This window comes from Stegodyphus dumicola, chromosome 2, assembly GCF_044657685.1.
Source record: "Stegodyphus dumicola isolate Sdum_Otavi_A_Nest chromosome 2, ASM4465768v1".
Taxonomy (NCBI): domain Eukaryota; kingdom Metazoa; phylum Arthropoda; class Arachnida; order Araneae; family Eresidae; genus Stegodyphus; species Stegodyphus dumicola.
The window spans coordinates 274148026-274165687 of record NC_140769.1 but is presented as its reverse complement, the minus strand read 5'-3'; the positions used below and the strand labels follow the sequence as shown (position 1 = coordinate 274165687).

Genomic DNA, 17662 nt, shown 5'->3' with positions numbered 1-17662 from the left:
CAATCCGTGTTTTACAGAAAGGATGAATTTGAATATTTTGTTTAGCTAATCTGTTGCACTTAGTTGTGCCATTTGTCTTCATTTAGATCGTGATATTAGTTTAATTATTCCAATCTAGATAACCTGTTTCAAAACTTGATAATTATTAATATTTCCAATATTTCTCATTGTACGCGTAAGCTGGTGACCACCCGCGTGACAGGCTCCTGCCAATCATCTCCCTTACTCCACCTACATTTCACAAAATTTGACAAGTTTCGCCTAGTTGGCGCGGCGTAAATCGCCTTAATTAAAAACTTAAGTACCAACGCCTTAGGGCAATTTACCAACAGAGACGGTTAAAGTAGCGGTTGGCTACTAATTGCCGCCTAGCCATTGACTCGATTTCGATTTCGAGTTAGTAGGAGTTGCTTAGTTTGTTGTTGTTTAGAAAACTGCTGTTGTTGATTATAGCGAATTCGCGGATTAGCGTTCTTTAGCTGTTTTGAATTACGTTCTATTGTACATTTGAGTAGTTAAAAGATAACTACTGTGAGATATTGTAATACTGCATGATAATTTGAGAAAATTTAAGCATTTTTGTTGTGATAATAAAAAGTTTTGTTCATTTTTCATCGGACTTGTGCATTCACTTCATAACGAACCCGTACGCACGCAACAATATTAAAACTTTATTTTAACATTATATCTAATTGATATAAACTAGACTTCGGCAAACATTTTGGGCGAAAAGCCACATTCCGGGTTAAAAAAAAAAAAAAAAAAAAAAAAAAAAAAACACCTATTGTGTACACCACATGACTTCCTTGCACGGCCTTTTAAATTATACGCAGCTTTTGCTGCATTTCATTTTAACTTATTTCTTCGAATTTCATTAGATATATTTCTCATTCAATTAATTCAGTTCTCACTTCGTGGCAAAGCAAAAATATATAAAACGTCAAAATAGCTTCATTAAAAATTGCAAAATATAGGAAAATATAAAACACCAAATACAGTTAAAACAAAACTCAGACAATTAAAATTACAATTTCTATGCAAAAACAAGCAATGCGGCCAGCGGGTAACAAGGCAGATTTTCCGGTGCACAAAACTTAAAGCTTACTTTTGGTCCCACTCGGCAAAAAAACACTGAAGGTGCAAAAACTGACTTAATTCACTATTCTGAATTTCTATCTATAACTGAATTCGACAATTAAATATCCTATGAAAGAATAAGTTGCATCTTGGTAGAATGCCACGTAAAACTCTCACGTGATCGTAAAAGGAACACCCATGAAAATAAAACGGTAATTAAGGACGAACTGTTGCAGAATTAAAAGTAGTGTCAGCTTAGAACACAGTCTAATTCTTGTCAACCGAAACAAAACAAACTACATACATACACACACACACACACCAAAGAAAAGGAAAAAAAAAAAAAAAAGAAGAAGAAGAGACTTTTCTACGGAAGACACAGCTTGCATTTACGAAATACTTATATTACGCAACCAGCTTATTTCGCTAGAATTAAATAGCTTCGTTTTGATAAAGACAGCAACCAGGCACTATTAGTCAAATCTTTTGTTTGCTGAGCATTAAAATATTTCACGATTTTATTCCTTTTTCCAGTGTGAGCACAAAAAAGAAAAAATTACAATACAAAAATGTCTCATGCGGACAGCACATGATTTTCTTTCTTGCACTTGATATTCTTGTACATGATTCTTCGTTATTTAATTTCTTTAAATATAATGCAGGTCTCTAATGTATGGTGGCAACAATTTGAAAAGTGAACCCGTGCAAAATGCCGAAACGAAATTAACAGCCCTTCCGGGCAAATTGCGCTTTTAGGCTAAAAATAATTATTTTCCTATGCAGAAATTTATCATTTATTATTTTCCAGGCAGAAATTTCAAGAAATACCTATATTACCTCAATATAAAGATTGAACGCGTAGCTAATTGTAAACTTTAACAATGTATTACTTCTACGGTTCATGTTTTAAATATGACAACTATTTTATTAATAAAGTGGAACTTTATTCTAAGTGATCATAAAATTACAATTCTTAAATTTTTGACAGCAATTGTATTGAGTAATTTTTAACACGAAAATGCGTAGAGTGATCGATAAAAAGAAAGACAGAAAATGATATGATAATTCTAAACAATAGTGGTACCGGAGAAAGTGAATTCTTTTATTACATTAGCTTACATATCAAATGAACGTTCGAAAATTGCATTGCATGAATATTTAACTGAAAGGAGGAGACTTCTTTTACCATTTAAAGATTGTCTAAACTGTGAGATATTTCGTATACACTTCAGTAATAAAAAAATAATAATTTGTAATATATTCTACATTAAAAACAACAGAATTTTATTTATGAAACTTTGAAATCACAAATATGAAGGTTTACACAATGCAATTTATTCACAACAATTACCTCGATTTACGTTATTTATGTAATATATTCTATATTAAAAACAACAAAATTTGATTTATGAACGTTCGAAATCACAAATGAACGTTTATAAAGCCACAATGCAATTTATTCAAAATTATTAGCTCGATTTACGTTATTCATGTAATATATTCTATAATTAAAAACAACATAATTTGATTTGTGTACCTTCGAAATCACAAATGAACGTTTATAAAGCCACAATGCAATTTATTCATAATTATTAGCTCGAGTTACGTTATTTAACGTTTATAAGTCACAATGCAATTTATTCATAATTATTAGCTCAATTTACGTTATTCATGTAATATATTCTATATTAAAAACAACAGAATTTGATTTATGAACGTTCGAAATCACAAATGAACGTTTATAAAGCCACACAATGCAATTTATTCATAATTATTAGCTCGATTTACGTTATTTATGTAATATATTCTATATTAAAAACAAGAGAATCTGATTTATGAAACTTCGAAATCACAAATGAACGTTTATAAAGCCACAATGCAATTTATTCAAAATTATTAGCTCGATTTACGTTATTCATGTAATATATTCTATAATTAAAAACAACATAATTTGATTTGTGTACCTTCGAAATCACAAATGAACGTTTATAAAGCCACAATGCAATTTATTCATAATTATTAGCTCGAGTTACGTTATTTAACGTTTATAAGTCACAATGCAATTATTAGCTCAATTTACGTTATTCATGTAATATATTCTATATTAAAAACAAGAGAATTTGATTTATGAACGTTCGAAATCACAAATGAACGTTTATAAAGCCACACAATGCAATTTATTCATAATTATTAGCTCGATTTACGTTATTCATGTAATATATTCTATATTAAAAACAAGAGAATCTGATTTATGAACCTTCGAACACACAAATGAACGTTTATAAGCTACAATGCAATTTATTCATAACAATTAGTTCGATTTACATTATTTATGTATTATATTGTATACGAAAAACAACAGAATTTGATTTATGAACCTTCGAAATCACAAATGAACGTTTATAAGCCACATTACAATTTATTTATAAAAATTACCTCGATTTACGTTATTTCTAAAAAAAGGAGTATTTCTGTTTAACTAAATTTAACTGATAACATTAACATGCAACACAGAGATAAGATAATTTACTTTTCAAAAGTAAGCTGCTTTTACAAAGTTATCTTCTGAATGATAATAAAATAAATATATCTCAGCGAAGCAAATTAGAATAAAATTTTTACAAATCAAAACCTGGGGGGGGGAAGACGTTATATGGGAGCAGCAAAAACTGGGAACACAAGTAACGCTAATTTAGGTACACAATTTTTTACTCGTCGAACGTAACAAAACAATGTCATACTTGCCTTTTCTGTGACGCTGAAAAGGGGGCACAAGTTAAAAAAAAAAAAACAATTCCAAAAGAGTCCAACGAACGCTGCGATTTCTCGGATGCTTTCAGAATGCGCTGGCTGTTAAAAAGTCTTACTCTAGTACTCACGTAAGGAAATTTTGAGTGGGGAAGAGGGAAAAAAATTCGTGGAGAGGGGCCAAGTTCGGAAAAAGTTTTAAGGTACAGATGTCAGCTATACATAGCAGCGCTGCGCAGGGGCATTATCGATATTTCGAAACCGGGGGTTGCCAAGCCGGCTGCTTTATTGCCCTACGTATCGCGAAAACAGTAAAAAGCAAACAGGAAGCAAAAGCGCAGAGCAAAAATTTATGGGGTCTTCAATTATCTCTCCTATCGTTGGCTGAGATAAAATCGGCGCTAAGTTTTAAGTTGAGTAAGACTACGTTTTCTTTGGGAAAGATACTGCGTTATCAAAATGCTCCACGCACAGTTTTCTTTAACAAAATAATCAGTAGGTTATTGCTTAAACTCAGCAGTCTAGTTATTGTGAAGAGAACGCTGATAAATAATCACCAAGACCTTTTTATATCCAACGTTCTCACTAAGCCTAATGGGAAAACTACAGCCGAGAGTATGTATATACGGACCATATTATTTAGATCACCGTTTCTCAAACTGTAGTACATGTACGACTGGTGGAACACTGCGCAAAAACAACAACCCCCCCAAAAAAAAAGATGCGGGGGGGGGGCCGTTTTTTAACTCCTGTTCTGCTGGGTCGATTGACGAAATTCAACTTGCATTTTTCATGCCTCGAAAGCGCGACTTAGGATATGTATTACATTTATATATAACGTTGTTTGTTCTAATATAGGTATTGTTGAATGTATATTTAATATTTGGATTTTTTTTTTCTTTTGCCTTATTTATTTTCTCACTGTTTAATTTTACGTTATGATTTTTACAATAATCTTGCTACTGGCAACATGCTTTATTTTACTATTAAGTTCGTGTGAATGGCAACTGTTGTTCATGTTTATGTTTCAGTAGAATAACGTTCTTAGCCGCACTGCGGTGCAGGCAATTTTTCTCTTAAATATTTCATGTTTTAGAATATCAATAAAGTTTTTATACAAAGCTGATGCTTTTTAGTTCAAGGCAACTAGGTATTTTGACATAAAATCGGTCTTTTTCTGCAATAACATGGCGACGTTTTTTCCATATTTGAATTCTACCTCTGAAATTAGGCCAAACTACCATGTATTTTAAAAATCGCACTAGTAGTTTTTAAAAAAGTTAGCTCTCAACATTTTAGCTCCTCAATGGTAACTGAATTTGGTATATATTTATTAATCTCTCTCTTTTTATTAAGCTTGATTTTTCCTTTCATATTTCGAAATTAAGGTGCATTCCAAATAAAATTCACCCATTTTTGTATAATTTATTTATAAAATTTGTAAAATAATTTTTACAAATTAAAAAAAAAAATCGAATTATAATCTATAATTTTTTTACCATCATCTTAAATTAGATGTATTTATTTCTAAGCATACCTGCAAACAATTACAGTTTTTTATTCAAAATTTATCCTAAGTCCAATATATATCCTATGTCGCGCTTTCGAGACATGAAAAAAGCAATTTGAATTTTGTCAATCGGCCCAGTAGAACGGGAGATATAGAACTGTCTCCCCTTTTCTTTTTTTTACGCAGTGCACATTAGAACATTTTTACACAAAACAAATTAAATGAATGTTCAAAATGAATGTAAAATTACATCCCTTTAACATTTTGTTTTAATCTTTATTATTCAGAAACACATCTAGCTTTAATGTCAAAATGACGACTATGCCAAGAAAACTGATTAAATTTCACAACATTCGCCATTTTCTTCTCTGCTTTGTACAACTATATTATTTGCTTAATATATGTAATATTACTCACTATTTACCAGAATTGTTATGTAGTACACTCGTAGTATACTTATTTATATTTTATTGTAATGTAAAAGTTTCATTTACGAATACAATTAAATAATAAACATTTAAAGGGTTTTATTCTTTGATTATATACACTCTATTTAGGTTGCATTGATTTTTAATGGCGAAATGCTTTTATGGTAATACATATATTTTTGTTTCATATTGATGTGGTACAAAATTTGAAAAGTTCGAGAACCCTGATTTAGATTATTAAGAATATTTTAAGCGATGATTTCCGATATGCATGGAAAATGCGCGACAAAATTCGTTACGCGTTACAAAATATGAAATCGATCCAAATTCCAAATTTACGGCTTTCAGATGCCTATATTCGGTGGAAGATTACGTTATTCAAAATTGGATGGCTCTAGGTACCGTTGTTTTATCCCAATGCGAGAAAAATACATACATTTATGCAGATTCTTCATCATTCAATTTCTTTAAATATAACACAGGGCTCTAATATTTGGTGGCAACAATTTGAAAAGTGGACCGACATTTATAGTGAACCAACGCAAAATGCCAAAACGAAATTAATAGCCCTTCTGGGCAAATTGCGCCTATGGACTGATAAATGTTTAAAAAAATAGATAGTCGCCAAAATCTAATACTCTTTAAGCTTAAAGATGAACTTAATCCATGATACCGATTAAAGTTCGAACTGATAAGCGTTATCTGTTTTGTACGTTGATGTTTCATCAAATGCCGATACATACGCGTAATAACCGATAAAAGTTACTCAAAATTTAGAGTAAACAATTTCAAATCAGTATGATCGTGATGAGTAATTCTCTGAAAGAACTGATTGTAAGTAATTTCAAGATGATTACCCATCAATTATTGTCTACTAGCAGTTGCTTATTCGTGAATCGCATCTTGAAATTGATACTGATAAAGTCTTAACAAGAAAACAGTGCATGACATTTCCACTGCTGAATCGCTGGAGAAACAGTGGCGCGCAAACTGTGATACAACAAAACTACTTTTTAATAACACAGTGGAAGTAACGGAAGTATTGTAATCGCGAAAAATATCGGATATCATATTTCAAGAAAAAGATCCATTTTGACCGCTATCGAATGCAATTTAACGATGTTTTTGTGTAACATCAGTAAATAAGGACAGAATAAAGGACTCTTTTCCCCCCAAAACGCGTTGGAAAAATAATTTAAAATTAATTCAAAAGAGATTTTTTTCGTAATGTCTGTACGCACGTATGTTTTTGCTACCATAACTCAAAAACTTGTAACCTCAGAACGTTGAAATTTTGTATAAAGGACTATTATAACTTGTAGTTGTGCACCTCCCTTTTTGGTTGCAATTGGCTGCATGAAAAGCTGCATGAAATATATATATATATATACACCCTTTGTTAACTGGCTCCGTGAGTTCGGCATTTTTTTTTTTTTTTTTAATTTTTATTATTCTTATATGCTGATAAATTGTGCATATTTTGCTTTAAAAATGATTGAATTATTTTGGTCGCAAAATTACCGGTGCACAAACATTAAAAGCTACCTTCTGGTCGCACAGAGCAAAATGACTCTAAAGTTGGTGCACTAAGTGCCTTAATTCACTATAATACTAAGAGCTTCAAATGTAAACAAACCAGCCGCCACATTAGGCCTACCGAAACTTAAACTTTTAAATTGTTGATAACTCTAAAACTATTACATGCAGATTAACTAAAGGCATAAAAACCTTAACCGGAACATAAGAACAACATAATAAAGTCACCTATAAAGTAAAAATGTACAATTTACCAACACATAACAATAAAAAAACGGACGTCACAGAGCCGGGTGAAGGAGTGAGCATATATGTTATGTATATTTTGCATACGTTCGGTGAGACTAATTGCAATCAAAAAGGGTGGTGCACAACTACATGTTATATTGGTTCCATATATAAATTTTCAAAGTTCTGAGGCTATTCGTTTTTGACTTATGCGACATACGTACGTAAATACAGACGGACGAACAATTACAGCCACGCCATCTCGGAGACTCGAACCCGGGCCCGCTGGTACCGCAGTAGGCTTCTCTAACCACTATACGGTAAGGACGGGGATTTTTATTGTTAGCATTAAGTCTCAAGAACAGCTATTTCTGAGATCTTGACTTAATGCACTTTTTTTGTTATGGAACACACATTCCGAAACGCGCAAAATACCAGACACAAAAAACGAACCTTAAATAAACTGTAACAGTGCATTTAAGAAATAATAATAATAATTTAAAAAAAAAAAAACTTTTAAGATGCTGAGTCTAAACAAATAAATACAGAATTAACGTCAAAGAATCGTTTTCGAAACCCACGTGATTCGTAAAGGAAAGAAAAAATTCACCCAATCACCATCCTACAAAAATAGCGACCAACAGGTTAAAAAAAAATTCATGACACAAAGAAATGACATCATCTACTTTGCGGTCTTCCACGAATCTCGTCCTGCGTTTGTTTGTGACCTTTCCAGACGAAAACGTGATTTGCCTGCGTTCCACTAAAAAGCACCAAGACATGCACTACTGGTTTCGTAAATCATCATGCGCTCAAACTGGAGCATCAAAACACTACGAGATAACATATTTTATGCATTTATGAATTAAGAGACTCCACTGGTTGCAAAGTACTTACCAAAACAAACAGCTGTCTAACTGATCCACAGGTAGGCAACTCGAAATTTAGTAAGATATTTCATGAGACCTGCAAAAAAAAAAAAAAAAACATGAGAAAACTTGCAAATATATATATATGTGTGTGATGTATCAGCTTTTGTCCAGAATAAATAGATCGTTGAAGAAATATAGATGTAGTCGTAGCTTAAATTATCAGACGATAAGTTTAAAAAACAGGATCCATTTATATTTATTCAGGAGAAATAGTTACCGGAGAGTAAATAAAAAGAATTACTAATAACTTTTTGTATGAAGTTTAATGCATCGTTGCATTAAAGAAAAGCTCAAGATGTTCCTTTGCGAGTCCTTTTATAGCCTCTGGAAATGGCGGAGCTTCAAAGAAATGACGTCAGCCTCGTCAGCCAATCCAGTTCACTTTAAATATTTCCAGAACATTCTATAACTGTACGTGTAGAAAAGGCGGGAAAAACAACTTGACTACGGGGCTGTGGATTTAATTCCACGTACTTTCAAATAAGAGAACGTCGCCATTAAAAATGAAAAGAACATACAGTTAGATTTTAAGTGTATTCTTTACTATGGAATTTTATTATTACAAATATATATATAAATATAAATATATATATATATATATATATATATATATACGTTCGAAGTGGCCGACTGCAACCAAAATACGTGGTGCACATCTGCATGTTATAGCAGTCCTATATACAAAATTTCAACGTTCTGAGGCTACTCGTTTTTGAGTTATGCGAGATACATACGTACGTACAGACACCACGAAAAATTCTCTTCAGAATTCATTTTAAAACAGTTCTATAATTTTTTTGGAGGAAACGAGTCTTTTATTCTGTCTTTACGTACAGATGTCACGCAAAAACATCGTCAAATTGCATTCAATGCTGTGGATTTAATTTCACGTACTTTCAAATAAGAGAATCGTCGCCATTAAAAATGAAAAGAACAAACAGTTAGAATTTTAAGTGTATTCTTGACTATTGGAATTTTATTATTACATATATATACGCCCAAACGTTTTATGAGTTTATTAAATATCATGTTCTTCGCACTTAAACCATAAAATTCGGTTCAACAGTAATATCGCAATATAATTTTAAACTGAGCAAAGCTTTAGAATTTCCGATACTCAGTCTCGCGCGCTGGAGATAAAAATGTTTTTTCTGTACAACGTTGCCATGGCTCACTTTGAAATCCTTCAGTTTATTAATTAAAAATTTGTTAAAGTTTTACAAAATCGATAATAAAACAAAATCCAAATTCGGGCTTCCAGATGCCCATATTCAAAGGAGGATTACGTTATTCAAAAGTCGATGGCTCTAGGTACCGTTGTTTTAGAAAGAACAAAGAAGAAAACATCGTGGGAGAAAAGAAAGTAATCAGAAAGCATCGTAGTTCTAAAAGATCGTGGTATTAATGGTAGCAAATAAAGCCGTTCAAAAACTTCCACGGTTTTAAAACACTGTCGCATAAATGCTTTTGTTTGGTTTATTTAACTATGGCAAAGCACTCGAGGGGTATCTGCCTAACGGGAGGGATGTCTTCGTAGAGGACTTGCTAAAAACCTAGCTCATATACAAGTTACAGACGAGGAAAACCACTAAAATGCCCAAAAGTTTTTAATGGTTTTCACGATTTTTTTTAATATAATATATCGTGGGAAAAAAAAAAAAAAAAAAAAAAAAAAAGGCACCTGCCCAAAAGTTTTTAGTGGTTTTCACGATTTTTTTAATATTATATCGTGGGGGGGGGAAAGCACCTACAAATCAAAGCATGGTGATAATATCGTAGGCATGCTTTTTAAGAGTTTAAAAGCTTTAAATGCACGTTCGTATAAAGATTTAGTGAGCGCAAGAAGAAATGAGGAATATTTTTACCTCTATAGTTCATATTTTTGAATAAGCTGATAAATGTTTACTGAAAAAGCAAGGTAAATTAAGCATTTAAATTCTCTAAATATGTAGAAATCAAAGCCACGTTAAAAAATCAACAGTTTTAAACTCACGTAGTTCAGTATTAAAAGCAATTAATTAATTAATCTCTTTTATAAAGCAGTATTAGAAAAATTTCACGAAAATTATAGCATAACAAGTAATATTTAAAAAAGTTTAAAGTCAATTCCTACTTAGTTCAACAAAGAAAAATTTTAAAAATACCCCCCCCCCCAAATTAAAAGTAAAAAATAAATTAAATAGGGGGAAAAATTTTAATATGTGAAAAAATTGTATTAACATCAAGTGTCATCCACTACAAGTTTAAAAAAATGTATTTGAACTTGAGTGGATGAATAAAAAGTATTTTACTAATGACTGAAAATTAATTAATAATTAATTAAAGAAAAAAAATTTAAAGTCAATTCCTACTTGGGTCAACCCAAAAAATTTTTTAAGTACAAAAAAAGAAAAAAAATTAATTAAAAATTAAAAAAAATTCTAATACGTGAAAAAATTATATCAACATCAAGTGTCATCCACTACAAGTTTAAAAAAATGTATTTGAACTTAAGTGGATGAATAAAAAGTATTTTACTAATGACTGAAAATTAATTAATAATTAATTAAAGAAAAAAATTTAAAGTCAATTCCTACTTGGGTCAACCAAAAAAATTTTTTTAAATAGAAAAAAAGAAAAAAAAATTAATTAACAATTAAAAAAAAATTCTAATACGTGAAAAAATTATATTAACATCAAGTGTCATCCACTACAAGTTTAAAAAAATGTATTTGAACTTGAGTGGATGAATAAAAAGTATTTAACTAATGACTGAAAATTAATTAATAATTAATTAAAGAAAAAAATTCAAAGTCAATTCCTACTTGGGTCAACCAAAAAAATTTTTTTAAATAGAAAAAAAGAAAAAAAAATAATTAACAATTTAAAAAAAATTCTAATACGTGAAAAAATTATATTAACATCAAGTGTCATCCACTACAAGTTTAAAAAATGTATTTGAACTTGAGTGGAAGAATAAAAAGTATTTTATAAACGATTGGAAATTTGAACAAGATATAGGGAGAGTGTGAGCTAGTAGTAGGAATTTAAAGATATTTTTTTAAAAAGATGAATAATTGCACGAGCTTGCCTCTATTAAAACTGTTTAATTAACTATAAGATTATCTACACTATTATCATCATACGATATTTGTAAGTGCTTTCATATTTTACACAACGATGTTTTAACACTGCAACAATTTTAAACTTATTTTCTACGTTTTAGAACTGTTACGCTTTCTCTCTCTGCTTTCTTTTCTTCACGATGTCTTTCATCCTGAGATTTTTCTCCATGAAGTTTTCGTCCGCTATGATTTCGTCTATAACCCTTCTACGGCTTAGTACTAAAACTATCGGCAGACCAGACACACTTCAAACAACAGATTGCTCCATAAAAATCATGGAATAAGCAATTTTACTGGTATATTACGACTTCCACATCGTCGTCAGCATATACGAAACAGAAGCGTTTCGTAATTTTTTTAAACACTAAATTACTAAAATAATTACGCACATTAATAATTACTAATAATTGTGTAATACTCAATTACGAAAAGAAAAATCTGAAAGGTTTCAGATTTTAAATTACGTCCAAAGGGGCTTTTTTTTTTTTTTTTACATTTTGTGTGTTACCTGTATTTATTAAATTTTATGTTCTTCGCACTTAAACGAAAAAATAATCCTTTCTGGAATTTTTTCGAGGAAATAAGTATTTAAGATTTAGTTCGTAATTTTTAATATAGATATTTTGAGTTTTTATGTATTTTTGCCTTGTCACAAAGTGACAACTGAATTAATTGAATGAGAAATACTCAATCGTCTGTGAAAAACTGTTTCTTTTTTTTGTTTTTTTTTGTTCGCTTAATTTCTTTTTTACATCGTTCTAGCTTTATTATAGTATTTGAAAAGAACATGTGGCAACGATTAGATAATTCTTTAAATGATATACATTTTGTGCATTCTGAGTTATAATATGAATGAAATATAATAATACTGTTAAGTGAACCTAGTGCCAAAGTGTCGCTATGTTAAACAAATAGAGTGAATTTTAAAGAATGCCTTTATTCTATTGTGGTTTATGCGCTGTCGGTGCAGTAGCTTTAATTAAATCGAATAAGTTCAAAAGAAATGCATGAAACAAATGCGGATAATTTAATATTTCGTACAAGGAAGTCATGTGGTGTACACATCAGATTTTTTTTTTTTTTTTTTTTTTTCTGTTCAACGTCGCCATTGCTCGCTTTGAAATCCTTGAGTTTGTTAATAAAAATTCGTTAAAGTTTTACAAAATATGAAATCGATCATAAAACAAATTCCAAATTTCGGCTTTCAGATGCCCATATTCGCAATAGGATTACGTCAGTCAAAATTAGATGGCTGGTCCTAAGTACCGTTGTTGTATGAGTATGCGAGAAACATACATACAATTATGCAGATTCTTCATTATTTAATTTCTTCAAATATAATATAGGGCGATAATATTTGGCGGCAACAGTTTGAAAAGTGAAACGGAGATTCAGAGTGATTCCACGCAAAGTCGCAAAACGAAAACAATAGTCCAATAGTCCCTCAGGGACAAAGGCCTTTGGACTAACTACTAAAAAAATTAAAATAAATAAATAAATAAAAATATAAAAAAAATTAACAACAGAGTGCTCACGGTTACGATCGTATACAATTTCAAAATTTCCGAATAGCAGCACCTACACTTTCCTCCCCCCCGAGCCACTTGATCAGCGCATTGAAAAACTATAAACGTCTTTGAAATGATACACGTACTTATATTTAAAGAAATCAAGTAATGAAGAATCTGCATGAATGTATGTATGTTTCTCGCATGGTGAAAAAAACAATGGTACACAGAGACATCAAATTTTGAATAACGTAGTCCTCCACTCGAATATGCGCATCTGGAAGCTGGAATTGGGAATTTGTTTTATTATCTATTTCATATTCTGTAAAACTTAACCAACTTTTGATTAACAAACTAAACGACTTTAAAGCGAGCCCTTGCAACACTGTACGGGGGAAAAAAAAATTTATCTCCAGCGCGCAAGACTGTATCGGAAATTTTAAAGGTATGCTCTTTTAAATATTTTGCGATACTGAATTTTATGGTTTAACTGCGAAGAATATGACATTTAATAAATAAAGGTAACACACAAAATGTAAAAAAAAAAGGCCCCTTTGATCGTATTTTCAGATTTTATGTTATTTATTTTTATTTAAAATATTCGAAAATGATGAGTCGCGAATTTTTCACACAGGAAATGGTTTTTGGTTGCAATAATAACACGCAAGCTATAAAACAATAATTTAGTTCAAAAACTTCAATTAATATTCTAATTTAAAAATAAAGACCATAACATATTTTATATCTTTCTCACATTTTATGCAACTGGTAAATATGCATGACTCAAGTTAAGTTTTTACATTACACTAAAAAATGATTCCTCCCCCCTTCCTCATATCCTCATTCGCTGCTTCCGGCAATCCAAAAGCCTATTTTAGTTTAATGTAACCCGCGGAAATAGACCAGTTTCCATGCTTGAAAAAATCGCAAACATGTGGAGATGATGAAGTACAACTGCGTCCTCGAAAACAACAATTACAATGAAATAACACTGCTATCTTCGAAAGAACATACACAGCTCCGTGTTACATATTATTTATGACCTCGAAAAGTGAATTAAATAAAGATGGAAAAAGATATCGAATACGAAATTAACATAAAATCACTGCGGTTTCCAGCATCTTCATATCCGCATATTTGTAAGCTTCAAGACACACAACGGGAGTGTCTTTTGGTATTTTACCTTTTAACCTGTCAGCATATCCAGTAGATGTTCACACCAGAGCCATGCAATCAAGGCAACCGCACAGGCAGGCAGAATTTAGGGACAGCAAAATTTAGATAATTTAGGGAGGCCCTAGGAGACATCTACGAATAGGAGAGATTGCATCGGGCGGCGAAAAGCCTAGCGCCTGAAAGCTGTGACATGTTACACATACCTGCTCAAGAAATGGGAAAACTCCACACCAGTGGTATCCAAATCGGCTTCAGCCGAAGAGAATATATTTCTTTCAATGTCATTGTTTCAGGACCATCTTGAACAGAAAGGAGACGTCCAAGAAGAACAGAAGGGACCATCTTGAACAGAAGGGAGACGTCCAAGAAGAACAGAAGGGACCATCTTGAACAGAAGAGAGACGTCCAAGAAGAACAGAAGGGACCATCTTGAACAGAAGGGAGACGTCCAAGAAGAACAGAAGGGACCATCTTGAACAGAAGGGAGACGTCCAAGAAGAACAGAAGGGACTATCTTGAACAGAAGGGAGACGTCCAAGAAGAACAGAAGGGACCATCTGGAACAGAAGGGAGACGTCCAAGAAGAACAGAAGGGACTATCTTGAACAGAAGAGAGACGTCCAAGAAGAACAGAAGGGACCATCTTGAACACCAGGGCTGCGGAGTCGGACATAAAGGGTAAAAGGAGTAAAAGGAGTCGGATTTGGGATTCGGTAAAAGGAGTCTTTTGGGGTAAAAGGAGTCGGATTTGGGATTCGGTAAAAGGAGTCTTTTGGGGTAAAAGGAGTCGGAGCTGGAGTTGCTAAAACAGGTCGACTCCGACTCCAGTTTTTGTTGGACAGTTTGAATTTGAAATGAAATTAAAATGAATTGAGAAAAAAAAGATTAATGAGAAGCTGAGTTATTTTTATTAATGGACTATATTCATTAATAAATAGTTATTTTCTATTTTATTGACATATTAATAAATAAATATAAGAGAGGAGGATGGATGTGATATTTGTCATTAGTGATTAAACTCATTCATTTAGTTACAAATCTCACGAGTAACTTTAGGTAAGCAGCAATAGCAGCAAGAACTCCCAAAATTGATGATGCTATTCTTAGGAAGCGAGCAGGAAAAGGAGCAATTATTAATCAAGCAACGCGATAAGGAAGATGATAAAGATGGTGTTAGAATAAAGAACTTTTTTAGAAGCTGTACATAACCCTAATGTTTCACTAACAGAGAGACTGTGGAATGATCTTGCAGAATTGGAAACTCTTCTTTCTACACCATATATAGCCACAAAAAAGCTGCAATCTGAAGAATTGACAGGAGGCGAGAATGGAAGAATGGGATGTTTGTTCCTTCTGAAATGGAGGGTTTATTGCAGAAGGAATCATTTCTTCAATGAAGGAAAGATAAATTAGTTTGCTGGACAATGAGATCTTGCTGGGTTCAATATGTAGATCCGAAACACCGAATTTTCTCGGCTTGGATGGCGAACAAATTAAAAAGGCAAAGAAAGCCATATATGAACTTTCATTAAGAAGGAAATTATTCTCAGAACAATTGGAGAATTCGAATCAGGACAGTCAAACTGCAGATATTGCAACTGAGTCTCTATCATACTCTTCCACTGATGAATGAGATGTTGAGAAGTATTTGGATAATATTATGGGGAAGGATTGATGATAAGCATAACTACAACTCATGAAGTTAAACTAGGATACATTTATTTACATTAGAATGAAAAGAAAAGTAAAAAGAATAATCCTCAAAACATTTTGGACACGTCTGCCCTCACTATCGTTCACGTCTCATCTCACCTGACCACACCCTAATCTAGCGCTCTTACATAATCTTAGTTACAGTTACAGTTACAGTTCTCACAATATTGAAAAGGCTAAGGCAAAGAGAATGAAAATAAATAACCAAGAGCCTTTAGATATAAAAATGAAAAAATACAAACAAGATTTATACACGGCCTTTGAATAAATAAATAAATAAATAAATATGGTGGCTCTTGCAAGACACCTCTTTTAGAACTTATAAAAATCTATCCTGAAAAGTTAAAGGAAGTAGCCCTAACAGTAACAGCTCTTCTTCCTACTCAAGTCATTGTCGAAAGACTTCTCGGCTCTGAAGTTTATCAAATCGGATCTATGGCCCTCCAACAAAGATCTTGCCGAAGCTATACTGTGTCTTCGAAATAACTAATGCCAGTTTTTCCATTTCCCTTTGAAAAAATAAATAAATAAATATGATGGCTCTTGCAAAACACCTCTTTTAGAACTTATAAAAATCTATCCTGAAAAGTTAAAGGAAGTAGCCCTAACAGTAACAGCTCTTCTTCCTACTCAAGTCATTGTCGAAAGACTTCTCGGCTCTGAAGTTTATCAAATCGGATCTATGGCCCTCCAACAAAGATCTTGCCGAAGCTATACTGTGTCTTCGAAATAACTAATGCCAGTTTTTCCATTTCCCTTTGAATAAATAAATAAATAAATATGATGGCTCTTGCAAGACACCTCTTTTAGAACTTATAAAAATCTATCCTGAAAAGTTAAAGGAAGTAGCCCTAACAGTAACAGCTCTTCTTCCTACTCAAGTCATTGTCGAAAGACTTCTCGGCTCTGAAGTTTATCAAATCGGATCTATGGCCCTCCAACAAAGATCTTGCCGAAGCTATACTGTGTCTTCGAAATAACTAATGCCAGTTTTTCCATTTCCCTTTGAATAAATAAATAAATAAATATGATGGCTCTTGCAAGACACCTCTTTTAGAACTTATAAAAATCTATCCTGAAAAGTTAAAGGAAGTAGCCCTAACAGTAACAGCTCTTCTTCCTACTCAAGTCATTGTCGAAAGACTTCTCGGCTCTGAAGTTTATCAAATCGGATCTATGGCCCTCCAACAAAGATCTTGCCGAAGCTATACTGTGTCTTCGAAATAACTAATGCCAGTTTTTTCATTTCCCTTTGAATAAATAAATAAATAAATATGATGGCTCTTGCAAGACACCTCTTTTAGAACTTATAAAAATCTATCCTGAAAAGTTAAAGGAAGTAGCCCTAACAGTAACAGCTCTTCTTCCTACTCAAGTCATTGTCGAAAGACTTCTCGGCTCTGAAGTTTATCAAATCGGATCTATGGCCCTCCAACAAAGATCTTGCCGAAGCTATACTGTGTCTTCGAAATAACTAATGCCAGTTTTTCCATTTCCCTTTGAATAAATAAATAAATAAATATGATGGCTCTTGCAAGACACCTCTTTTAGAACTTATAAAAATCTATCCTGAAAAGTTAAAGGAAGTAGCCCTAACAGTAACAGCTCTTCTTCCTACTCAAGTCATTGTCGAAAGACTTCTCGGCTCTGAAGTTTATCAAATCGGATCTATGGCCCTCCAACAAAGATCTTGCCGAAGCTA

At 32.3% G+C, this 17662-nt stretch overlaps 1 protein-coding gene across 8 annotated transcripts in view; it reads right to left on the bottom strand.

Annotated features, from left to right (window-relative positions):
- The window catches only part of RASSF8 (ras association domain-containing protein 8), a 206811-nt gene that overhangs the window by 90940 nt on the left and 98209 nt on the right, over positions 1–17662 (bottom strand). For 6 of the 8 annotated variants that reach the window (XM_085812173.1, XM_085812174.1, XM_085812175.1 and 3 more), the window contains exon 2: positions 8425–8493. The exons of 1 other annotated variant lie outside the window; for it this stretch is intronic. The gene's annotated coding sequence lies outside the window, so the exon portion shown is untranslated. Of the gene's footprint in view, positions 1–3822; positions 4066–8424; positions 8494–17662 lie in introns of those variants that run through there. One more of the 8 variants, XM_085812172.1, reaches the window with a different exon arrangement.